The sequence below is a fragment of the Pezoporus wallicus genome, unplaced genomic scaffold (assembly GCF_028554395.1).
Source record: "Pezoporus wallicus isolate ANWC-B61680 ecotype Strahan unplaced genomic scaffold, APGP_CSIRO_Pwel_v1 contig_3488, whole genome shotgun sequence".
Taxonomy (NCBI): domain Eukaryota; kingdom Metazoa; phylum Chordata; class Aves; order Psittaciformes; family Psittacidae; genus Pezoporus; species Pezoporus wallicus.
Genome location: NW_026635397.1, coordinates 691,288 through 717,017, shown reverse-complemented (window position 1 = coordinate 717,017; position 25,730 = coordinate 691,288). Strand labels below are relative to the sequence as shown.

Below are 25,730 nucleotides of genomic sequence, written 5' to 3'. Positions count from 1 at the left end.
AGGCAAGTTAAACCTCACTGTACATTTCCAGTGTCCCTGTCTAATAGAAATGTCACTGTGAAGGTCATCATCTCAGTAGCCTAATCTGAATCATGATGAATCTGAATCTGAAGTGGTGCCACCACATCAGCAAGACACTTAGAGCTTTCCTGCTGTTCTAAGGGGGTAATGAAGATCTCAGCCAGCTCATCCAAGACTCCTGACATCATTGTTACCCAGGTTAGATTTAATTCACTAACTCCAGTTGGGATAACACTGAATACCCTTTATTAGTTCTGAGATGGGAGGAATTTGTTTTAGCCCACCAGCTTCTCTTTGAATACAGATGAGTCACTTACTTGTCCTTTTGTTATAAGTGATTTGTACTGGGTGCAGGTGTCCTGGTGCCCCGATGCTGGCACGAGGGGTGCCTCTGGGTAAACGGTGTTTAAAGCAAGGGCAAACACCCCAGAGAGCAATAGGGAGTGGAGGGAGAAGCTGCTGATAGCAGCCTATGTGTAAGGCGTAATTTATTAGTGAAGCAACTTTGAACTGGATGGCAACTTGTTCAAATCAAATCACTCAAGGAGTTAGGGGTGTTTGCAAGTGCTGTACTTGTGCATTCCCAAAGCATCTAATGTAAAAATGCTGTTCTGTTGAGAGTGATCTTCATCACTACCAAAATGCTGAACTCCCTTTCTAAAGGTAGGTCTGTGTGTGCATGTGAAATTAAATTAATTAGTGAGGGTTTGCTTGCTGATTAAAATTAGTGTCTATAAATAACTTTAATGTTAAATGCTGCCTGTGTCCTGCAGAGTTGTCAGTTGTTGTTTTCTGTTAGTTCAGTGCTTAAACAGGAGCCTTAAGAGTGAGCGTAACATGATGTTTGAGTGGTGGGACTACATTACCATGCCAGGCAGCCTGCTGGGACCCTGGTGTGTGCTACATGCATGTAGCAGTTAAGGTACAATCAGGAAAGTTCATTCCAGTGCTCTGCATCCATGTTTTGCCAGATTATCATAGAATCACAGAACAGTTTGGGCTCAAAAGGACCGTAAAGCTCATTCCGTTCCAACTCCCTGCTATGGGGAGAGACACCTTCCATGAGAGCAGGTTGCTCCAAGCCCTGTCCAACCTGGCGTTGAATTTATGCCCTTCAGTATTTGTTGCTGTGGTTCCTCTGATAAGATTAAAGAACCTCAACGGTTTTCCCAACATTGTAATTGTTCTGGAACAGGTATGGGATAGCTATTGGAGAAGGAAGGATATGTGTTATTTTTGAGCATGGTATGTCTTCATGCAAAGCCATTGTTTTTGCAGGCAATTACACTGTGCTAGCAGAACAAATTTCAGTGAGCAGTTGATAAAATTCATAATTAATGAGCTTTGGCTACCACAATGCTGACTCTGTTCAAAATAAGCTCATGTTTCACACTTACTTTTCTAAATACTAATGAGTCTGCCATTACTTGAATCAAATGTCACTTAGACATATATAGCCTAAGGGAAAGTACATTCTTCAGCTGTTAAGTACCTGTTCCAGTCTGTTTTCAGGGATATGTTGATTTTGGCCTTCTGGGCACAAAGTAGTAAGAAGTGGAACTTTCTCCTCTATTCTATTTAAAATGCTTTTCTCTAGGGCAAGGCAAATCCATACCAGGTGAAAGCATGAAATGCGTGAAGATGCCGATGTGAGTTGGCTGCCTTCTTTGACATCAGTGTCTCCTTCCCATTGCTATCCTTTGTCCTGAAGGTCAGATCTATAGGCCTTTGCTGTGGTTTGTTGACAGACATCGCTTTCCCAGCTGGATAGCCATGCAGGTTGTGGGCTAGGAGAATTAGAAAGGCTTTGAGCTCCCCATGGAAAGGGTGAGAGTAGTGTTGAAGAATCTTCTCCATAAGAACCTCGAGGGAGATACCCACAAAAATACCAGGCTATTGGCTGAAAGAGAAAGCCAAGCAGCGCAGGAGACGGCACAGAGAAAGAAATGCAACTTTCCATGCTGGTTTAGCAGTAGAGAATATCACCTTTCCTCTTTCTGCTGTGTTTTGCCGATGAGTGCCTTGGTATTGAAGCCGAGCAAAAGTTTTCCCTGAGCTTCTGGGCTTTCTTTGTCATGTCTTGCTCAGTATCTTCTCCTGTTTGAGGTTGGCCAAATAATCAGGCTATAATGCAGAAAAGCTGATGAGCTTCAGACTATGGTAGCAATGAGTTCCATCTTGTTTTGTTGGTGAAAACAGGTGAGGAAGGGGCCAAATGGGGTGGTTGTCCTGCTTTTAAACAGTGCTACCTGGTCCTGCAAAGCGTGTGGGAGATATAGATACCTGTATAGGTATTCATGTACCTTGCCTGTTGCTGTGATATTGCCTCCTTCTCTCCAAAACAGCCTTGTTCTGTCCCCACAAATGGCATCTTGCAAAAGGCAACCTCAGAGTGGTGCAAAGCTCATGAACCCACAAAGAGTTCCGTGTTACTGCTTCACATGGAAATCTGTGGATTTCCCTTGTTTGGGTCTCTTCATAGGGCAAATCAAATGATATCTGAGCTTTGAAATTACACCAAGGGAGACTTGGGCTGCATGTTGGCAAAGCAGAGAGACCATTGGGAGGTTTCATCTTCCTGAGATCAGGCAAATATGTGCAAAGTTGGAAGGTGAGACTAATGGTAACTGAACCTTAGCCATGAAGGAGATTAACATAAAGTAAATTTTCATAGCACTTTTTCCCTCCTGTCTTCCACTCCAAGCTTAGGGATGAGCCCTGTCTACAGCTGCTTACTCCTCACCAGGCAAGAGGTATCTGCCAGTGAAGTTGCCTGCCCTGTTTCTCACTGTGCACAAACAGTGTCATTGTGGCTAGTGGGAGAAAAGGAGGCTGCGTTCACAAGGGGGGTGTTGAGACACTGGGGGAGGAAGAAAGAGATGCTTGTGATGCTAGCACCTGGTTTATTTGGCCAGGCTTTGGGTGTCCTGATTGTTCAGGCTGGCATCAAGAGACTAATTGCTTGCAGAAACCTGTGGAACATGACCTGAGTATCCAGGGCTGACTTAGAACTGGGAGAATAGTCCTGGAATGATCATAGGTGAGCCAGGAAAGCTTAGTTGGTGCAAATGAAGGAAACCTCAGCAGTCAGCTCAAGAAGGGTTAAGAATCATGGTCTGATGAGATGCGTGCATCTGTCAAGCCAAAGCAGGGGTTTTAATCTTCAAACCAGCCTTAGATTACCTCTGCCCTGGCAGAGATGCTCTCATTTGTTATTTTTCATCTAAATTAATGATGTGGTTGCCTAAAGCATGGTGAGAATGTATCACCAGGGACCTATCAGGGAGGGCAAAGTATTTTCCCTGCTTTCAGATCTTGGTGAACGTGTCTCATAGGAAATTAATAGATATCTAAGGAGGCTCAATTCTTCTAATAAAAACTACTTCACTCCTTCCCTACTGTATCTACTGCAAATGTCTGTCTTTGGCCTGCTGCTGGTCCTGGTGATAAGAGAAGCCAGCTATGCAATCTTATATAGCTGCATTAGGAGCCAAATAAGTTCAGGTGCTGTTGGAGCAAGTCCAGAGGAGGCCATGAGGATGATCAGGGGCTGGAGCACCTCCTGTATGGAGACAGGCTGAGAACATTGGGGCTGTTCAGCCTGGAGAAGAGAAGCTGTGTGGAGACCTCAGAGCAGCTTCTAGTGTCTGAAGCGGGCTAAAGGAATGATGTAACTTCCACTTACCAGTGAGGTGAGGTGATGCCAGGCCAGAGATCCACAAAAGCTGCCTTCCCATGGGTGGGAATGGGCTCTTCTAAGGTGGCATAAGAAAGAGACAGACTAGAACCAGCCTCTTGAAAAGCAGAAACCCAGTTGTGGGTGGGAGCAGAAGTGGGGAAGTATTGTGTGTTTGGGTCTCAGTGAGCTCTGGGACTAGTGAAAACACCTGCAGGTGAAACTCAAGAAGCAATAGCCCTATTCAGTTGGACTTGATGATCTTAAAGGTCTTTTCCAACCTAGCTGATTCTATGGTTCTATTCACTTGCTCTCTTTTCTCTTTTTAAACCCTTTTCACCTGCGTTTTTGGTTTGAAGAGCTTTACACAATCTTTGAGGTGGAGTGGAATGTTCAGTGTGGGTATAAGCACCTGGTGCCTCCCACAGCCTTTTCACATGTTGGCAAAGGGTTTCATATTCCTTTAGTATCCCAGTCCCTTTGTAGTCAAATGCAATTTGCAGGGCATGAAAGAAAACTATCTTCATACAGGATTCAAAGGGAAAAGACTGAATTTTGATCTGTTCAATATATGCAGATATTGAGTGGTCTATCAAGGGGTGTGAGAGAGAAATCGGACGCTCTGTCCCATTTGTTTTAGAGGCAGAGTTCGAGCACTCTGCTATAACATTCTAACCTACAAATGAATCCCAAGCAAGTGACTGTATGTAGGTCAAATCCACATGTGAACCTCCGCCAAACTTGTGCTTCATTCAGCTTTTTCATTATTATCTTTATTTTCTGGGGCCTCAAGGGAGGAAAAACCCCTTTGATTAAGGGGAAGGGCATTTTTTTCCAGTTTCTCTTTAACTTCTCACTGCATCATCTGTAAAGCAGAAAGCTTTGTTCTTTAAAAAGGTTTGGTTTATGTATGTTTTTCACTGAAGGTTGCTGAAATCCAGCCAATCCTATTGTGGCTGTAAAGGAGACATAAAACTTCATTACAGCTATTCCACAGAAAGCAGTTCAAGTGTCCAAGGCTTAGTGCTGTGGTTCTCTCTAGAAGTGCTGTGTGCTTCTTTGCTATCCCTGTGTGGCTGCCAGGTTCAGTTCACTGTTCCTGAGGCATTTCTTGTGGGATTGAAACCAATTTAAAGAGTGATGAATTAGAGGCTCTGCTTTTGAGTTAGTTCCTAAATCTTGATTTCGTGTTCATGAGCATCCCACTCTGTGGGTTACCATGAGGTTGGGTGTACTCTTTCTCATTTTGATTTATACAGACTGCAGAAGAATTTCCATCTAATATGCTGTTTGTAGCTGAAGATCTGAAGGGTGGTTGTTTTGGGGGTGTTTTGTTTATTCCTGAGATAGGCACTGTTAAAGTGTCATCTTTAGCTGATGCTTCTCTGGTGAGGTCCAGCCTCAGGGCACTGTTTGAGACCCTAAAATACTGGGCTGCAATTAGTGTTATGTTATCTCCAGGGAGGTTCCTTTTAACTGGGTTCCTGTGCCAGCAAATGGAGCTGTTGTGTGAAATAACGTAGTTTGGTTTAAGTATTTGCATCTGTTTCCCTGCTGAACTTCTTTCCTCTTTCTCTGTCACATGCAGTTGGTTTCTAGTCAGCCCTTGATGATGCTGGGCATGCTGCGAAAATAAGAGTTCTACCTGTATGTCTTGCTGCAACACACATTTTTCTGCATGGCCTTGGATGTGCTGCTTGTGCAACTGCAGGGCTTTGCGAGAGATGCGGTTGTGTAAACCTGTGTGTGGCTATAGAAGTCTCCAGCCTGTCCCTGCTACCATAGGAGAGATTTGGGAAGGTGCATTGTCTTTGGTGCACCCTGTCCTGGCCGTAGAAACAAAGAGGGTTTAACACGTCTGAAACACCTTTTCTCACCTATGGAGCCAGGCTGAGAGAGCTGGGCTGGTTCAGCCTGGAGAAGAGAAGGCTCCTTAGAGGGAGACCTTAGAGCAGCTCCAGTGCCTAAAGGGGCTACAGGAAACCTGGAGAGGGGCTTTGGAGAAGGGATGGAGAGATAGGACAAGGGGAATGGCTTTAACCTGCCAGAGGGGAGACTGAGATGAGCTCTTAGGCAGAAGTTCTTCCCTGTGAGGGTGCTGAGGCGCTGGCACAGGGTGCCCAGAGAAGCTGTGGCTGCCCCATCCCTGGCAGTGTTCAAGGCCAAGTTGGACACAAGAGCTTGGAGCAACCTGCTCTAGTGGAAGGTGTCCCTGCCTGTGGCAGGGGTTGGAACCAGCTGAGCTTTACGGTCCCTTCCGACACAAACCATACTGTGATTCTGTGAGAGTCAGGGAGCTTGGAGATGTTATGTGCAGGTCCCAGGAGGATGATGCCAAACTCTTCTCAGTGGTGCCCAATGACATATGGAAAAGAATCCTTTCAGCATGCAGCTCCCTTTGCAGAGGGGCAGGCATGTGCAGAAGGCTGTATTTTGACTGTATTCATAGAACATGTGTGCATGTCACTTGCAGGGTGTTACTCTAAGCATTATGTTAAAAATAGCTACTGTGTTAAACTTCTAATTCTTACTTTTTTGCTTGCGCTTCTGAATTCAGAGTCGTTTGTGACTTACAGTGTGAAACTTCCCTGCAGTTGAGAGCTAGTCTAGCTTTCTATGCCATTCTGCATCTTCCTTCTACAACCAGGTTCTGTGCTTCCAGGAGCTGCCTGTTAAGAACATGACAAGACTTGCTTTATTAAAAACCTGCCAGAGTAGGCACTGAACAGCCATGTCCTGGGTGGGATGCTGGGCCTAAAAGCAGAATTAGTCTGGAGTGAATGGCAGTGCTTTTGCCTATCTGTTCCTTTGGGTCAGGAGCAGCAGAAGTGACAAAATCCCCCAGGAGACATGGAAATAGCTGGAAATTTGTATTAGAAAAAAGGGTTTGCTGCAGCATTTGGATGTTTATGGCTGCTACTCTGTAAGGAAAAGAGATGAAGTGGAAGGAAGTACAGAAAGTAAAATGAAGGTGTTTGCTTGGTTTTGAAGCAATATAACTCCCTCCTTTCTCCTGCATTTTGTCCCACTACATCTCCTGGTCATTAGGAGCTTTCTGCCCCTGCTTTCCTTGCAGCAGAAACTTATTCCCATGGAAAAAATGAACCCCAAAAAGCAAATGCCTTGGAGCAACTTCATCACGTGCTTCTACACTGGACTAGCAGCAAGGTACTAATCTCTTTACCCTGGCAAGACTACGCACCAAGCTGCACATCCTTGGAATTAAGTGTGAGTAGCAACCGCATGGGCAACAAGCAAGCTGCCAGCACTTGGTCCACGGTTGTCCTCTGCAAGTAGCTTGGCATCTGCAGCAAGACCCCATGGTAGCAGCGTCTTCTGTGTCCCATTTCACCACTTAGCTGGGGCGAAGACTTCTGGATACAAGAGCTAAGCAGATGCTCTGGAGCTGTCACTGTGGCTATCATATCAATGTATGTGGAAGTTCTAGCATCATCTCTACCATGAAGTTATTAATGGAAATCATCATCCTCATTTAGTAGCTGCCATCACTTAGTAGATTAACCTTTATCAAGCAACTTTGCTATGTCAGCTGCACAGCAAAGTAATTACTTTTAATAGAATCTGCCCTTGATTTAAAGCCACTGGGGAAGCAATTAAATTTAACAAAGGCACAAGCCATGACTTAGAAATGAAGATGGATGGGTTTTGTTATCTTTTTCATAAATTGTATTGTGTACAAGTATTAGAAAATATTCAGTCATCTCATTTTGTGGGGTTTAAAAAGTGATATTAGACTCTTACTCTAAGGATTAATTGAATGTCATCAGTGCCAGCTCTGGGACTTGGCTCAGAAATAGAGCTTAGTATCATTTATACTCAAATGACAAATGATTTGCAGAGGGCTTTGAACTTGAGCTGCCACTGGCTTCTCAGATGTGTGACATTTGCATTTAGCATGAAGAGAATACTTAAGGATTTCTTGGATCACTTGATCTCTTCCCTAGGTCTATTTTATTTGGTAGCATCTTGTTTTAAAGTGAGCTGCACCACTGTACATCTATAGACTTTTTCAATTGACATTGTACTGCGTATATCACATGTACCTGTATGTCCTATGTACCTCTATGTATGCCAGCTTGCAAACAGTTCCTGAGCAACAGCTTCTGTATGCATTTCTGAGCAATGCTCCACATTCTACTGTGGAGTCCCCAGCCCCTGGTGCTGTCCCTTTGCTTGCTGCCTCTACGATGGCTGTCAGGAATGCTGACTCTGCACATGGTTACTGGAAATGCTTTGGCCAGATGAGTGGTGGGATGTGCTTAGGGAATGGGGACAAACAGTGGAGTGCAGCCCAGGCTTTCTCACAGCTGTCATCTGTGAAGAGAAATCCTCTTTGTTCTGCTTTGTGTGTCAGAGCAGCTACTCTTCACTTTGCAATACATCATATGACTCTATAACACCAAGCTTTGGCCTTTCCCTTCAGTACTGGGCACAAGGGAAGAGCTCTTGCACTTGGATGCAAGATCTGGAACATCCTCAGGGGTGGCTTCTGCTTTGGGAAGCAAACCAGACATCTCTAGAGAAAACTTGGGAGCCCAAGTACTCCCTGTGAGACTGCTGAGGTCATGAGCAGCCGGTCCTACAGCTCTGCAGCCATGCTGAAGGAAGCATGGGCACCCTTGCATGAACTGCAGAGCCTTTGGCAAGTGGTCATTGTAACTGCTGCTGAGGTACCAGTAGCCATAGTTGTCCTAGGAAAACAAGAGTGGGAAGGCTGAGCTCACACAGGGCAGGGGATGGAGGCAAGGTGATCCCTGCAGGGTGTGATGCAGGTGTGGTGGCCTCTCCAAGCTCCTCTGCCATGCCTGTACTCTGGAAAGACCTTGGTTTCATCTGGTAGCTGATTTTTAGTTACTGCAGCTAATGCAGCAAAGAAACATCCCTTGGGAATGGGGCAGCTCATTAAAGAAGAAATAGACTACATCCTGTGCTAGGCAGCTTTGATTACTCTTCCGGGAGCTCTGCATCACCTCTCCTCTGCTCCTGCTGGCAGACCTAAACCAGGAGTTTCATTAACTGCATTTTCCTCACTTCACACTGTGCCTCACCTGTGACATGAATTGTAGAATTATAGAATAGTTTGGGTTGGAAGGGACCTTCGTGCTGTTCCTTGCATTGGGTACAGGATAAGGCTATAGCATTTCTCCTAAGACTGGTAAGGGTATCCAGCTAGTTATGACTCTCCTGGAGGGAGAGAACAGTACTGACCTTTCTATTGCTTTGTTTTCCTCTGCCACAAAGCTGCTTGGATTTCCTGTGATTTAACGCCTGTCTTCAGTTTTGATCCAGTGGTTTTATTCTCCTTTAGAGAGATCGATTGCAGTGGGGTGGATGGTCTTGGACTGGTGGAGTCAGTTGTTCCGTGTGCAATAAAGAAAGGCATTTAAGGCTGCTTTTAACTGTCTTTTGAAGGAAAAGGTATATACATGTTTCTGAGCAGCTCTAGTGTGGCAGGGAGCAGCTGCCTCTGCACGTGCAAGGCCAATTAAGATTCAGTGCTGCTTCAAAGCCTTCCTTTAGTCTCAAACCAGACTTCTAAAAAGCAGGAGGAAAAAAAGGCCCCACAACTGTATTACGAAGCATCTTCCAAATTAGAATTGCTTGTCCCTCTTGGAAGAATCTGAAACTGACTGTTTGCCTGCAGCCCTATAGAGAGCATCACTAATCCTGCTGCAAGTCTCTTCTCACTGAAGCCAACCTCAGAGACGGCTGCTGAGTGGCTTGGTTTGCTGCTGAACTTCAGTCCTGTGTTGGGTGAAATGGATTTTCTTCTTAGTACACTTTTACCTGGGGTACAGCTCAGGGTGAGCTTTACACCATAAGCTCTCCTAGGCTGAAGGCAAGCAAGCCAGCTCACTTTGTAGTGCAAAGCCAAAGTGCCCTCTGCAAGAAATAGGTAGGCAAGAGAGAAGTGGCTGCTGGAACACCAGGTGATTTTATATGACTTGATACTAAACATCATGTAGTTACACAGAGGAATGACCCAGCTGGGTGGATGTTTAGTATAGAAGGGGTTCGATTCCAGTTACAGCCCATCTGCAAGTTCCTGACACCCAGGAAGGGCTTAAACTCTTATGCTGGATATGGGGAAAAAAATGAGCTTTACCATGGACGTGTTAATATCTTTTGACTAGTGAGGGTAATACACTGACATAAGGATACTGTATCTTATGTATGCAGTAGAAATGAATCTGTTTTAATTAGAGAAACCCAACATGATTAAAATCACCATTTTGGAATCAGAGTAGCTTTTTATTTGATTTAGTTTAATTGGCTTCCAAAGTGGCTATTCTCAAAAGGATCTTCATACCCATGGTGTCTATGGAAGCATATACTCTGAACAAACCCTTCTCTGGATGTCCTTTGGACTTGCATGTGAACAGAGGAGTTATATTTACAGTAGCGTACATGTAAGTAAAGAGAGCTGCCCTTCAGGTTTCCTCTCACCTGAGGTGCTGTTAGAGGTAAACGCTGCAGTCCACAAAATCTAGCTCTTGCTGACTTCAATTGTAAAAGATAGGCACCCAGCTCTTGGGAACTGTTATAGTGCAGAGACCTTGGTAGGGGTGCATAAGGCCAGGAAACTGGTTTTGGTCAAGGGCTAAGTGATGAGCTATTATGTGCTAGTTATCAGTAGAGCATCTAAGCAAGGCAGTTTCCATCCTGAGGAGTGATTTGCCTTGTCTGTGCTGCTGTGGCTCTGTCTTCATGCCGCTTCTCATCCCAAGTTAACTTTGGTTTCCTCCCCCTCCTCTTCTTGTACCCTCAAAGCTTTAAATGGATCTATATTTAGAAGAGGCTGCACGCTGCCTGAAGAGTTTCTGATAGTAAATAATTATCTTGATAGGGATCCCTGATACATATCAGGATTCTTCTGCTTCTAATGCTCTACAGTTTGAAACCTGAACAAGGTTTGTGGATGGCAGACTGGTTTGGGTTGGAAGGGACCTTAAAGCTCATCATGGGCAGGGACACCTCCCAACTTCCTGTCTTACGTGGTCAGATGGCTACCAGAGCAACCCGGAGAACAGCTGCTTTGACTTATACCAGCTCCTTGTTTCTGGGGGTTATGCAGCTTCAGTCCAGGTTGAACAGAGCCTTGGGCGACATGGTTTAGTGTGAGCTGTTCCTGCCCATGGCAGGGGGTTAGAACGGGATGATCTTAAGGTCCCTTCCAGCCCAGCCCGTTCTATGATTCTATGGAGCATTGCAAGCTGAATCTTTGAAGAGCTCTTCAGTGGCCTCTTAGCTGTTTGCTTTGCAAAGCACTACTGAAATGCTGTTGTTAGGCTGACAGCAGGCACTTCTTGCAAATGAAGGGAAGACAAAGCTGATGCTTTAAAGATGTATATGGGAAGCTTTCCTGTGTTGTAATGTCTATCTGCTTTAGCATGCTATTACAGCTGGTGCTGCTTTTTCAGCACAGTGAGAGGCTGCAAAAACATAAATGTTCTCTGGTGTTTGCTTCAGTTTGCATCTGGAATAGGGAGACACCACGGTGGGTAGAATTAACAGCATCAGTTGTTGAATACTCCAGTGCTAACATTGCACAGATTATTGCATGTAAGTAGGTAGGATAAATATTAATTAAAATAGTAGTAGAAGAAGTGGAAATGAATCGCCTGCCTCTGAGGAGCTTTCTTGTTGAGACTCTTTTAATTCTTTCTAAATCTTGGTGCCTTGCTGTGCTTGCTAAACTTCTGTTTGTGCTAGGCTGCTGTATATCAAAGCAATTGCCCCATAAACCACCACAGCAGTGGGGATGGAGAGTAGTGAATTTCAGTGGGCAACTTTAACATGCATAAATTACAAAATGAAATGGTGAGCTTTTAAGATGCCTTGATGGAGAAATAAAGATACAGCCGAAAACCATCTTGGGAAGGGGGAAAGGTACAGAACTGTCAGGTGGTGATGTATAGATGAATTTGAATTACTCTATGCATAAAACTTTTACTCTATGAGTAAAACTAAAGCACTAAAAGAGAAGAAACTAGAACTCTCCTCATCCTTGTACCCTTCTTGCATTAGTGGCAAAAGGTGTTAGAGAATCTGTGTATTTACTTTGGCTGGATCTGAGATGCCATGATGCTGATGATGAACTGCAAGACTTAAGGATCTGTCTTCAGGGGTTGTAAAGTATTCCCAGGACAAGCAGGATAACAGGTTGGGAGGGACCTTAAAGCTCACCCAGTTCCACGCCCCTGCCATGGGCAGACACCTTCCACTAGAGCAGGTTGCTCCAAGCCCCGTCCAACCTGGCTTTGAGGTGTTTAAGTGAATCCACTTATTTTGCATCATGAAAAATTTATGTCACTATCTGGAACAAATATTTTCAGATGTGCTGTCCTCTGTCAATAGAGAAGTTCCATATTTCTATGTAATATTATAGCTCATTTGGATGAATAACTGCATCCCTGGATCTTCAAATGAACAAATGTGCTTAAGAGGCTAAAAACCACATAGCTGTGTAGAAAACTCACTTGCCAAGCCTTCTGTGAGATGACATCTTTGGCAATGCTGCTGAAAGTGAATTTAAATTGGTGTGGAAGAGATAAGAGCACTTTAAACCAGCTTAGAGATGAAAAATTATTGAGCTCATGGACAGCTTGCATAATGCAAACTGGGTAGTCAAGGGCATATATAGGAACTTCTTTCTGCAAGTTATTAAAGTAATATACCTCCTTCATGTCATGGGCTGTATATGTGAAGGGACAGTAAGTAGGTAGTCTTCTGGAGATGAATAATGAAGCACCAAACATGCAGCTGCATTTGCAGCATAATGAGAGAGAATTGAAGTGTCTTTTGACATATTCTCTTCATTCTCTTTCTTGACTCAAAAGTGAAGATTGTCAGGCCAGGAAGATATTTAAGTTGCAGTTTTGAAGATGGTAAGCCATCTAGTCCCATGCCCTGGACAACAGGAGGTGCAGAGCTCCTGTCACCAAGTAATACCTGCAGCAAGTCAAGACATGACTGCAGAGTGGTTGCTCTGGAGTGTAAAGGCTGTGGCTGGTTTAAAGTAAATTCCAGCATTTGCTGGTCTTGGGACAAACTCTGTCTTAAGATGAAGTGGATGGTTGGTCATGCCTGCTGCAAGTGCTTGAATGTGAGAGAGTATGTTTCTAAGTGTTCCTTTGTCATTCTTGGTGCTTCTCTAGTGCTTGTCTTCAATTACACCTTTACAGCTGTGGGACCCTTTTGGCCCAGCTACCAACACTTGGACTCAGTTCTCATGGGGATGCTCTTCTACAGTTGATTCTTTTGAGAACCTGTGGCAACCTGATTTTCACAAGTCGTCTGCAGGGCAGGGCTTACTCATCCTGGGAGATCCAGACTCATTGAAACATTAACCCATGTTTCTCTGCTGCAGTATATGACTTGGTGTATTTATTATGCTTAGATCGATGTTTATTGTTTCCTCTTGCATCCAGTGCTTTTCCTTTCTTATTAAAATGTTGGCTCTTTGAATTGATGTGTAGTAGTCTTTCATTCCTGCAGCTACTTCTGCTTGTGTTCACTTTTGCTTCTTTAAATTAGCTGGCAAGAATCTTCATATATAAAGTTGGAGTCTCTTCAGATCAGCATGATTTAGAGGTAAGACTATCTGTTCATCACTTGATGATTAGCATATTGGGTAGACTCTTTTTAAGCTAAAGCCACCAATTTTTCTAAGGCTCTTCCTACATGAATTTGAGCATCAAAGGATTTCTGACCACTATGGGATTATTTAACCATGGCAGTGTTATTTTGCTTGGATTGGTCTTAAGCTTCAGAAGCAAAGTAGCTTCACCAAGGCATCAGTTAGCTAGAAAGATGGTACTGTACATGACAAGCTCACAAGCTGAAGTCCATGAACATGATGGGCTTCCCTGATCTGTCACCCTGGCTCTAGTGAAAGGCTGGAAAACAGAAGAGGAGGCAGCTGCAGCAGTGTAAATCCTTTGCAGTTGTAAAGTTTCATGGGGCTTGTAGGAAATGCTTTACCGTGTAGAGCTCATGCCTGTATAGACACATTTTAAAGCAGATAGATTACACTCCGGGTAGTTCATGTGATAAATGTACAAGTCCTTCGTTCAGTGAATAGGTTTTGGGTGGGAAAAGACCTTAAAGCTCATCCAGTTCCAACCCCTGCCGTGGGCAGGGACGCCTTCCACTAGAGCAGGTTGCTCCAAGCCCCTATGTCCAACCTGGCCTTGAACACTGCCAGGGATGGGGCAGCCACAGCTTCCTTGGGCACCCTATGCCAGCACCTCAGCACCTTCACAGAGAAGAATTTAACAAAAGGGGCTGGAGAGTTTGTTTTCTCGTGGACTTTATTGAATGGGGGTACAAGAACTGGGAATGTTTGTATGTGGAGTACCAAGATTGGGACTGTGAGGCTGCAGTGCTGGAAGTGAGTTTGGTTCCTAAGAGAATGGCCCCAAAGCATGTAGAAAATCTTGCTTGTTCTTTGGAGGGTGCAAAAGAAATGGAATAGAGTGGCTGTTTCTAGGGATGTCAGCCATAAGGAGGGAAGGCAATTCCTGTGCCTGTTCCCAAATGCAGAGCAAATCATTAATCCCTGTATTATTCTTGGCATACCAGAAATAGCATCTCTATTGCAAGGATTCTTTAAGCTCTTGTGAAGTTTCCTGGATGTTGAATTGAGTACCCCTCCCTTCCCAATGACTATGATCTAGGAATGAAATAACTGATTTGCATCAAATCCCTCCTTAATTTTCCTTCTCTTCATGAAGATTACATGTTGCCCATCACTTCAACGGGCCTCTCAGCCCCAGGCTTTTCAGAACAGCAGTCTTGATTCATGGTATTTGTGGTTGTCTAGCTCTATTTTTGGAGGGGTTTTGTGGGGAAATATCCTCAGTTTGACTTTTGTTAACTTCTCACAACTATTTTCCCTTGAGTATGTTCACTCTGAAACTTCCCCCTTTGAACGCATAAGCCAGTGTTTCATTAGTTTGGCATTTGCTTTGTCTGTGCATTAAAAGATTAGTTTGATTGCTTGCACTGAAGCAAAGGCTGGCTTTCAGTTCAGCTTGCTTCCCCTATTTCTCTTCACAGACAAAGGGTTGTGTTGGCAGAGCTCTGCAGGGGGCAGCTTTAGAGACACTTGTGGTCAATTCTGAACAGCTTTTCTTAGATAAGACTTACAGTCTTGGGGAGAGGCTTTGGAAATGTCAGGATGAATCACTTGGGTTGCCCCCTGGAAAGAGTTTACTTTGTGTTTTGTAGAGAAGAGGTTAATGCCCCTTCTCCCATCAGCTCCAGAGCAGCCAGTACAGGGCAGGGTACCTCCTGGAGATAATGTCCTTCCAACCACCCGTGGCTCGTATGGATAGTGCCATCACAGGTCATCCCTTCCCTTCCCAAACAGGTTATGGGCACTGACTTCTTTTACACATTCTAATCATGCAGATTCCTCCCAGAAGGTTTCAGTGGTACCAACTAGGTCAAATTGATGCTCTGTAAATGAGCAATTCCCATTTCTCTTGTTTATTACCCAAGCTTCTCACATCGGTGTAGAGGCAATTACAGAATTTGTCTCATCAATTGATGACTTGATTGATGTTGTTCTTGACATCTTGGTTTCTTTGTGCTAAATAAATAGTTGTTGGTTGTCTATTCTCTTCCTCCTCCTTCCCCTCCCTACTTTCATTCCTTGCTTCCTGGTATTTAAAATCCTTCCTCCCTCATGCAGTTTGACTGGAGTAGCCCACAAACCCAGCCTGTCATCCACCACCCCATACCCACGTGCCTTTGTGCAGCAGCAGTTACCAGCAGGTTGTCTAGCCCTTCCTCCTGCTTTCTCCTGCTCAAATGAATGTGCAGGGCACTGTCATGAGATGTGGTACTTCATGCTGATTGCAGGATCTTAAACTGAGTGCTCTGAACAGATTCTAGTATACACTCATCATGGATTCATAGAATGGTTTGTGTTGGAAAGGGACATTTAAAGGTCATCTAGCCCAAACCCTGTGCAATGAACAGGGACATCTTCAACTTGACCAGTGCTGCAAGTGTTGCTTTTAAAACTCCCTCTGGAGAAATCCTCTTCTTCTAAATGCCGTGCAGGTGCTCCGAGCAGCCTTGATCTTAATGCACCACTGAATTCTGACCAGCAACTAGGGCAAGCATAGAAATAGGAGCTCTTGCTCCAGCCAGGGAATGCAGAACCTATTTGGAGGCTGCCTTACTTTGAATGCTGTGCAGGTCTAAGTGCAGAGATGAGTAACCTGCTGACTGATGCTTGAAGGATGTATTCAGCCCCTGCTGTGACTATGGTTCAGTGACGGGCAGGGAGATGCAGGTAGTTTGGTCTTGCAGCTGATTTCCAGTTCAGAATGACATCCTGGAGTATGGCCAGGGCTGTTCAGGGAAGGACATATCTGTGAGAGACGGAGGTGGAAGCATTTGTGAATCCAAGGTGGAAAAGCCCAGAAGAGCTGCACTAAATGGGTGGGTTTGTCATGATATTGCGTGGACTAGCTTCTTCACTGTAGGTATCAGATACACTTAGGGAGTCAAGAACATGGCTTTTTGCAATAAAGAGCATGATTTGCACTTCTGCAAAGCAATGAAGACACAGCAGCAGAAAGGCAATCCAACCCAAAAAGAGACAAGTTGCTGTTTTCTGCTCTGACTTTGACAGATGGTGCACATTAGCCCTAAGCTAATACAAGCCTTGTCAGCTGCTCTGGGTGTAAATTTCAGGCCTGTATTCCCAGTGAATAAATATAGACACCTCCTGAACTTATTTCTTCTGAGCTAGAAACACAGATTTGTAAGCTGTCCCTCTCCAGGTGACCCACCATCACCTTTCTCACCAGTGGGGAAGAGTAATCATCTGCAATTCCCATCCCAAGGCCCTTCTTTATGGCCTTGTGTCCATCGTGTGACTGGAGTCAACATCCTGCTCCATTGCTGCTTCCCTGGAGAGATCTCCCTGATCCTTTCCAAATCTTACTGCCAGTGCTATTATCCCAGCCTGAAAAGGCTGGATTTGGAGAACAACCAACTGATCAAATGTAACCCTTTCTGTATCTTTTAAAGTCTGTTTTTCCAGTTTGTGTCCTGGCAGACAATTGCTTAGAGACTTTCTGGTACAGGGATCTGGGGACATAAATTTCAGGCGAGCGCATTTACTTCCTCCAGGCCATGATAATAGAGAAATGATTCACATTTATAGCTTGGGGAAGAGACGTGCTCAGCATTGATCCCACAGCACTCCTGCTTTTCTCCTGTGCAGTCGTTGGGAAAACAAGGCTCCTTCCAAGTGCTGTTGGAGGACTGCAGCAGCTCATGCTGCCTCCAAGTCCTGCGAGAGTGCTGAGCCTGTGGAGGCTGATGAAGGTGAGTGCAGCACATTTCCTCTCCCTGGCTGAGTTCTGGTTTGCTGCTAGGAGAAAGTCACCTTTTTTCGAGCCTAGCAAATATTTGCTGAGCTGTGTTTCACATCTCAGGTAGCTGCTTTGCTTGCTCCACACCTTCCTCCTGTTGTGTGCATGTGTTTAATGGATATGCAGTTCATCAGACAGTGCCGGAGGAGCGGAGCAGAGCAGACCCCGTGGGGCTTCAGATGTGTTCCAGAAGTGCAGGGAGATGGGAAGAGCAGCAGGCAGGGCCTGTCAGGCACACAGGTAGTTGTGGAATGCCACCTTGCTTGTGCTCACTTCAGTGCTTAGCTGCAGGAGAGGATGGAGATGTTCCTCTCTAGGGATAGCCCAGGCCGCAGGACTGAAAAGGCTGTGGGTCTGTCCTGACTGCTGAAAACCAGTACCATCCACAGAGCTCTTCATAGCCAAAAGCCTGAATAAACAAGCTCAGGATAAATGTGCTACTAGTTTCAACCACACTTGCGTAAATCCTTTACTCTCTCCAGTTTTTCTCCATGCCTGCAAATCCACATAGAGAAGAGACAAGAAGCACCCCATACACATGAAACTGTTATAGCTGTAACCATGAAAACCCATCTATCAGAGCCCAAGTTCCATTAGCCCTTGGCTCGCAAGGCTTTTATTTACCTTGCCTGTGTTGTAGGTCTGCTCCCAGCAGAGATGAGGACACAAGATCCTGAAACTGGCTGTAGTGCTCATACCCTAACCGAGAGATCAAAAATAACTTGGTGGATTTGAAGAAGAGCCTGTGTTAAGCATCCTTAACATCCTTTTGTGGGTTTTTCTCTTTCTGTTTTTCCTTGCTGAGAATTGTTTCTGTTGAGACATTGAGACTAATGTTATAGCAGTGACCCTCAGGGACAGGAAATCAAGAATCCCACTGAAAAGCATTTCTAGGCCTAGTGCTTCAGTGTGTGTAGGTGAGTACATCAGTCCTAGGTGATGAGATACTTCTGATGTCTTGGACTCTGACTTTGCATGGTTAGGGAACTTGGACCTTGAACTCTCTAGCTCTTTTCTCACATGACAGGGATATTGTACAGTGTTTTGACAGCTGAATCAGCCTGGAAATAATGAGCTCAAAGCAATGTTCTCTCTCGTGTCCTCTTTCCATTTGGTGAACAAGATGTATCATTTAGCAACTGAGGCCCAGGCTGTTTGTTCAGGGCTGTTGTTTAATCAGGGAGTGTGTGAGTGGAGCTCTTCTCATGGGTTCTCTTCCCAGGTTTCTCATACCATTGGCAGCTGGATGTTATTTTCCTACTCAGCATCAGAGTAAAGGAGCACTCAAGCAAATGTGGCTCAGGTTTGACTGGTGTAAATGTCTGGATCCCAATATGCTTTCATTGTTTTATGTTGCCAGGGGTTTTATGTTTCTAGAGCTGAGGAAACATGCAGGTTTTCCTGCTCTGGTGAAATTGGAATTTTGCCGTCTTTACTTTGGTTACACATAGTAACAACTGAATAGTAACTACAACATAGTCGTTGTCCAGCAGTAATTTCCATCTGAATGGCTGCAATTTTGAACTCATTTATTCTGTTTATGGAAGTACAGAGCTATCTTGTGGAAATCACTGCAAGAGAGAGCAGTGGGTTTCAGTTACTTGGGTTACATTCATCCACACATGGGTTTGCCTCAAGTCAATAGCAAGAGATGACAAGAACTGGAATACAAAACCTTGTTGGCCATGAATGTATAGGATATGCCTGGGGAGTTAGAATAACAGTAGTAAAACACACAGGGTCTGTGATTGTTGAGGTCTTGATGGTGCCTCTGCCTGTCTTTTCTTCATAACCCCCATGACATAAGATATAAGCTGAGGATTATGAATTATTGCTGAGGTGAAGGGAAATGTGGCACAGGCAGTTTCACTCCAGTCTATGTGGCCTCATGGCATCTGTAAGAGGAATTAGGGTTAAAAACCAAGAGAGCAGCATCTGTGTGGTAGCAAGGGAGCCTTAGGCATGGAGCACCATGCATTGGGCTGGGATTTTAGATGTGTTCCTCATTCTGTGGACGCTGCTTCAGGCCTCAGCAAATGTCTATGCTTTTATTCAGCAAAGTAGTCTGTGAGGTGAGGAGGATGGAGACCTTCTCTGCCTTCTGAAGGATGGAGATGTGAGGTTGCTTATGGCTGAGGAAATCAAAGGTGCATTTATCCACCTTGGTCTTAGCTGTGGTCACACTACATGCAGATCACAGGGGAATGGGCATAGCAGGCCGTACCCTACAAAGGTGTATTTCCAGGAGGAAAAATGCATGAAGAGGAATGGAGTCTCGGGACACATGTGGCAAAGGATGTCACCCAGAGGCTGATGGCAAAAAGCCCATGATGTGTAAGCTCACAGTGCAAGGACCACACTGCTCAGAAGGCAGGGACAAGCCTCTGATGAGCCTCTCTGATATGATGACTGCAAAGTCAACTGAAACTTCTAAGCCCCAGTAGCAATTCCTCTCCCTTTGGCTATGCTGGCTATTATTAACATGGGGAGGAGATACTTATGCTCTTAGGTGTCTCTGTCCTCACACTGCTCACCCATGGCAGTAGAAGCCTTGCTGGTTCAACAGTCCACTGTCCTGAACTATCCTACTGAAGAGTTCTGAGTTACCTTGGGAGGGTTACCATTAAAATATCCCAGAGAAGCAGGAAAGGAAAGCAGGTCTCCCCTTCCTCCTTCAGCACATCTCATTTCTTTTTCATTCACTGTAATGTTTCAAAGGTGTTTTGTTCCTGAAGCACAGAGAACTTGTTCCTAAAGGGAATGTGCTTATGCTTTTGTGTTCTCCCAGGCTGTTTTGGTTAATGATAGAGAATAGATTCCCCAGTATCTCTGTCATTGCATTATCTGTAATAATGCAAAGGGCTCCTTATCTGCACTGTGCATGTAATTTCTAGTGTCACTCTCAAAGAAAATTACTGCAAATGCATATATATCTGGTGGCAAGCAGCAGTAGTATGGCTGTAACAGGGAAGAGCCAGGTTGTGATTTAACTCCAGCTGTTGTGCAGAGCAGTGTATCAGTGATAAATCAGCTTTGCTGCCAAGCTGCTTTTGGCTCTGCACATTACTGGTATCCTTTGTTCCTGCAGCCATTCATCAGCCAAGGCATGCAGCGTGTTCTTGGTATGAGCCTGCCCTCTGAGGGCAGCATGGGCACTACATGAGAGGGGTTTCAGGGAGGATGGAGGAGGGAACACTTGTGCTTTCCAAAGCAGCAAGCTATAGCCTAGAATCACAGCCTAGTTTGTGTTGGAAGGGATCTTAAAGCCCCTCCAGTTCCACTTCCCCTGCCACGGGCAGGGACACCTTCCACTAGAGCAGGTTGCTCCAAGCCCCTGTGTCCAGCCTGGCCTTGAACACTGCCAGGGATGTGCTCACACTGCCATGTCAGGGCTACTGCTCATGGTGTGGGTTATCCTCAGCCCAAATCTCCTGCCTTGCGTACCAGCTGTGTGGAAAGCTCATGGACCAAATGCCAGCAGATGGTGCTCAAGAACATGCAAGAACCAGGATGTGGGGAAAGCAATAAGCATGCTTGTCCTGTCTCTCCAGCAGCTCTTGTTGCTGGAGGAAACCTGGAAGGCTTTCCTTTCCCATGAGTTTCCATGGGACTCTGCAGAGGAGATAGACTCTATTGCAGTTCTTTCTTTGCTAACTTGCATTTAGGTCACGCTCTACTGGCCTTGCAATGACAGATTGGAATTGTCCTCTGTTTGGTTTTGGTATGTCCTCTGCATCCTTCCGGGTGCAGGAGCTCTCTTGCAGAGCCACAGGCATCCTGCTGCATGGCTCCTGGCAACTCCTCATGTGCCCTAAGAGCTATCACCTAGTGACAGAATCACTTGGAGCTTGCTTACTTTGGGTTGTTTCAGAGGTTTCTTTTGTTCGGCTTATTTAAGAGGGGTAAAAAATAAGCTGTGTTTACAGAAGTAGAAGTCACATTCGCCTTGCAATCAAAACAGTCTGCAGCAGGATTGCTTGCCTGTCAGCAGTCAGGATCTGCACCAGTGCTGGGCTGGTTCCTGTCCTTACAAGTCTTTGAAGTCAGAGCTCTGTCTTCCATCCTGCTGCAGACTTCTGCTCTGATAGTCACACACAAGACTGAAACTTGTAATAAAGAAGTGAAGCAACTACGGAAGCAGCAGAGCTGCTCTTTGGAGTAGCTCTGGTGTGACAGTATCTATGCACGTACTGCCTGAGAATGCCAGGATATTTGTGTGATCAATAATTTCCATGCAGTAGGTTTTGGGTTATGATCACTTATTTCCTAATAGCATCCCTGCAGGGAATGATTGCACAGCAGATACTCTTCAGGATTTTCTTGCGGGGAATATTAAGGCTTTTTTTCCTCCAAAGGCTCTTTGCCCATGACAGACACTGAAAGAGTGGGATGTACTGGTGGTTGCCCAATGCTGGGTCAGGGATCCAATTGAGTAGCAATGGCAACAAGTCTTTACTTGAGTCATTTAGAGGCATAATGACTGGAGCTTGTGTGCGCAGTGTGCTCTGAACACAACTGAAGCAGCTCCAGCTGGTCCCCAGCAGGGTTTCAGAATGATGCTGATGTAAGGTGATCCCTGCAACCACATGAGTTTCTGGGATAGATCTAGCATACTCTTACAAGTCCTTATGTTAATGTCATTTCTGTGGGAAAGAGGCTATTGGGATTTGGGTTTAATCTTTCTCTGACCAAGAAGCAGGCACCCACTTGTGTGTGAATGAATGGGTACATGCTAGATCTTAACTGTTGCCTCTGGAGCTTGCGAACTGTTGGTGGCAATTCCAGGTTCAAACTGGAGGCCAGCAGTGGGTAACCAGGCAGCTGGCCCTGCTGTCTGCTCACAGCCTGCTGCAACCAAGCTTTGTGCTGGAAGAGAAGGGAGGAAGTTCCTGTTTCAATCTGATGGGCTCTTTGCTGTGACTGGTGATAGTTTTATTGATGATTATGTCTATGATGGTGATGTTGCTGCCAGAGAGGAGACTGAGATGAGCTCTTAAGCAGAAGTTCTTCCCTGTGAGGGTGCTGAGGCACTGGCACAGGATGCCCACAGAAGCTGTGGCTGCCCCATCCCTGGCAGTGTTCAAGGCCAAGCTGGACACAGGGGCTTGGAGCAACCTGCTCTAGTGGAAGGTGTCCCTGCCCATGGCAGGGGTTGGAACTGGATGAGTTTTAAGGTCCCTTCCAACACAAACCAGTCTGGGATTCTGATTATTTGTTCAGTGTCAACTCTGGCACCTCACAGTGAAACCATGTCTCCAGATCTGTGGCTGACTTCTCCAGGTCAGCTTATCTGACCCCACGCACATGGCATGATTAAGTGACCGCCATAATGGCTGTTGGGGCATGTCTAGTTGTTTCACCATCAGGAGTGGATTTGCCCTCTTCATTGGCCATGAAGTCTGGATGGGTAATGGCAAACCCTTTGGGAGCCCCTTGAAGAGAGAATTACGCTTTCCTTGGCACCAGTGGGATAGGAGGGAGTTGTATGACTCACTGGGTGAATTCCAGAGGCTGAAGGTAATTCCCAATATCAAATCTGTCTTGCTTGGAAACCTTTGGTTCTCATGGAGTGTTTTTGCCTGTGAAGTGCTGAATGTGTCCTATCAACTTGAATGTACTTGGTGCCACAAATCAGCACTTGCTCAGCAAAGTTCACGAATGAACCTCTACTTGTGTGTTATTTTTGGGTGCAGAATAAGGAATCCATTCAAGTGAAGCTGATTTGCAAGGATAAAGTGAAGTGGGAGAGTAACAGTGACTCAGCTCAGCACTCCTCAAATGAATTCAGTGCTAACCTCCCATTAATGATTTAGCACAACCACTGCAAACACCATAAATCAGATGATGAAGACAATTCAGGTGTCCTGGTTGACATAATCTTCAGGCATGAAGTGTCACTTGTGCTTCTGAACAGTTATTAGTGGCAGGATGCGGCAGTGAGGGTGGCTGGTGGCTTGGCAAGTTGAATGCATGAAGACTGATGAGCTAGTGCATGGTTTTAATTCTGAAGAAGATACAGTAATATTCCCAGGATTCAGAGGGAACTTCCTGTGTTTCAGGAGGTCCTGCTGGCTGTATGTTGTCTAATGCAGCCCACAGTGGCACATCGCTGGCTCACTTTCAACCTGGTGTCTATCAAGTCCCTCGGATCTTTATCTGCAGAGCTGCTTTGTGGAACGTCAGCCCCAACAATGCCTTACAGGAAATGGTGTTAAAGGCCTTATTGAAGTCCAGGTAGACAATATTCACTACTCTACCCTCATCTATCAGGCCAGTAAGTTCATTGTAGAAGTTTCACATGCTGGTCAAGCTACCTTCCCTTTGGTGAAGCTGTGCTGCCTACTTTTGATGATTTTCTTGTCCTTATGTGCTTGGAAAGGGTTTCCAGGATTAGCTGCTCCATCCTTTCCAAGGTTTAAGGTGAAACTGTCTGACCTGTATTTCTCTAGGTTTTGCTTCTAGCCCTTCTTGAATATAGGAGTGACATTTTCTTTTCTCTAGCCCTTGGGCACTTCTCCAGTCACCATGATCCATCGATGGTAACAAGTGGCCCTGCCATGACATCTCCTAACTCCCTCAGCATTCATGAGTGCATCCCATCCAGGGCTCATGGACAAATGTATGTCTAGTTTGCTTTAGTATCCCTTTATCTGATCCTCTTCCATCAGAAGTACATCTTCCTTACTCCAACCTTTCCCCCAGGTCTCTGGAGACCCATACCAGACAAAGCTGGAATGACAAATCCTAGTATGGGTCCAGCGTGGCTGGTTTTGTTTCTGGCATGCATGGATGCCTCCAGCAACCTGGATACTTGTCTTCTACCAGGTGGCCTCAGGGAGGAATTCTGGGTTGCTGGCCTCAGCCTGGAGAATGGTATCTCTAGGAAAAGGTGGGGGGGGGGGGGGGGGAGGGAAAGGCAGACTGCTGCTGCTGGGGCAGGAGAGGGAATGACAGCTCCAGGGGATGGTCAGAAGTGCATGGTGATGCAGGGAGGAGGATAGCTGGGGTATTCAAAATGAATAATTCTGGCTGCTTTAAAGCAATTATCTGCTTTCAGTGAGCAGTCTTCCAAGGAAATATTATTGTAGACAAGCCATTAGGGAAGCAGATGAAATGCTCTGGGGCTCAAATAGTGACAGAGACCTGTCCTTCACTTGCTGGTCTCTGCTCCCCTCTCACGTCTCCTTTCACAGGGAAATCCATCTTTCCTATGCAGTTAGTCCTGAGGTGTCAGAAACTGGTATCTGTGTCTTTCGGGGAACTGGAAGTGCTGGGATACATCAGAGCTTCTCCCTGAAGCAGAGCTCCAAGGCTTGTTGATACAAACACACCTGGGTACCATCACATCCAAACTGAGCTGGGCAATCAGAGCTGCTGTGTAGTTTCCCTCTTGCAGATTCTTAACAGTCGCTGATACAAGGGATTCCCAGCAATGGAGTCCTAAAAGCTAATGCCAAGTAGCATTTGAATGCACTGCTGGGAGCTTATCTGCCTGGTCTGATGTGTGCTCTGCTGGTTCATGGATCTCATGGCTGGAATATGTTCCTTTTGGTAAGCAACGCCAAGGGAGAGTTGCCTCTGTTTTACATGAGCAGTCCTGATGGCCTCACCCCCATCCCAAATTTTGTCCTGACCTTAAAAAGGAACAGCATGTTGCCTCCTGAAGTATGATGAGTAGTGAGGATGGAGGAGCTTGTGTCTGCTGGCTCTTGGGAGGTGGATTTCACCTCCCATGCCTCAGAAGGGTTGCTACAGCATTAGGCAGCTGACTGGCTTTATTAAAATAGCTGTTTGAAGCTTTGATGTGCTTTGCCTATCCTTTCACTGAGCTTTGGACATCTGTTTCACTGCAGGGCCCAGCTGTGATCCACCATGGACTTTCAGGATTTGTTTTCTTTATATCCTGGCTCTAGCTGTGCTGACAAATCTGACTGTATTTGGCCTGTCTGGGTGACATGGTCTATTAGAATCAGGGTCACTGCTATTGCAGTGTCTCCAGCCTGTGTGTTGGGGTGATGGCAGCTGTGCCTGGCTGCTCCTCTGGTGACTCAGGTGGCAGAAGCAGCTCTCCAGATCTGGGGTCAAAGCCAGGAGCATCAGATACTGTGCATCAGCATGAATGATTCCCTGTGTACACATGCTTAGTGTAGACAGTATCCTGTCTGGGCAAAATGAGTCTGCTCATGTGGGACATTCTAAACAGAGCTGGTTGCCCACATTGTGCAGTGCCACTTCTGCCAAAAGAGTGTGCAAGGAGCTGGAAAACCTCAGGGTCTCACTTAGGGTCACAACAGACTATGGTGCACTTGGAGATGATTTGCATGCTGTTAAGCAGCCACAAAGGAGAGTCCAGGGGATGCTATCCAATCCCTCCACCCCCAGACACTTGTGTCTCATGCTGCTTGCTCTGTCTGATGGTACAGTCTTCCTTCTGCAGCCAAGAATCCCTATATGGACACATACAGGGGATGGACATGGGGCATGAAATTACATCAAAGTTACCTGTCATGTCTAAGCCATGGAAAGGTGTTGCCAAGCCAGGAGTGACTGGACTTTTACTTCAGGGTCCTTAAGCACAAAGCTATTTTATTTTGCTGAGAAACTCTTAAGCCAGC

General features: G+C 45.5%; 1 long non-coding RNA gene across 1 annotated transcript in view; it reads left to right on the top strand.

Moving 5' to 3' along the window:
* The first annotated feature begins 482 nt into the window (after nucleotides 1–482).
* Nucleotides 483–25,730, top strand: part of LOC130606300 (uncharacterized) — a 53,799-nt gene continuing 28,551 nt past the window's right edge. Inside the window, exons 1-2 of the long non-coding RNA XR_008973939.1 lie at nucleotides 483–692; nucleotides 6,746–6,865. This is a non-coding gene — a long non-coding RNA (uncharacterized LOC130606300). The remainder of the gene's footprint in view (nucleotides 693–6,745; nucleotides 6,866–25,730) is intronic.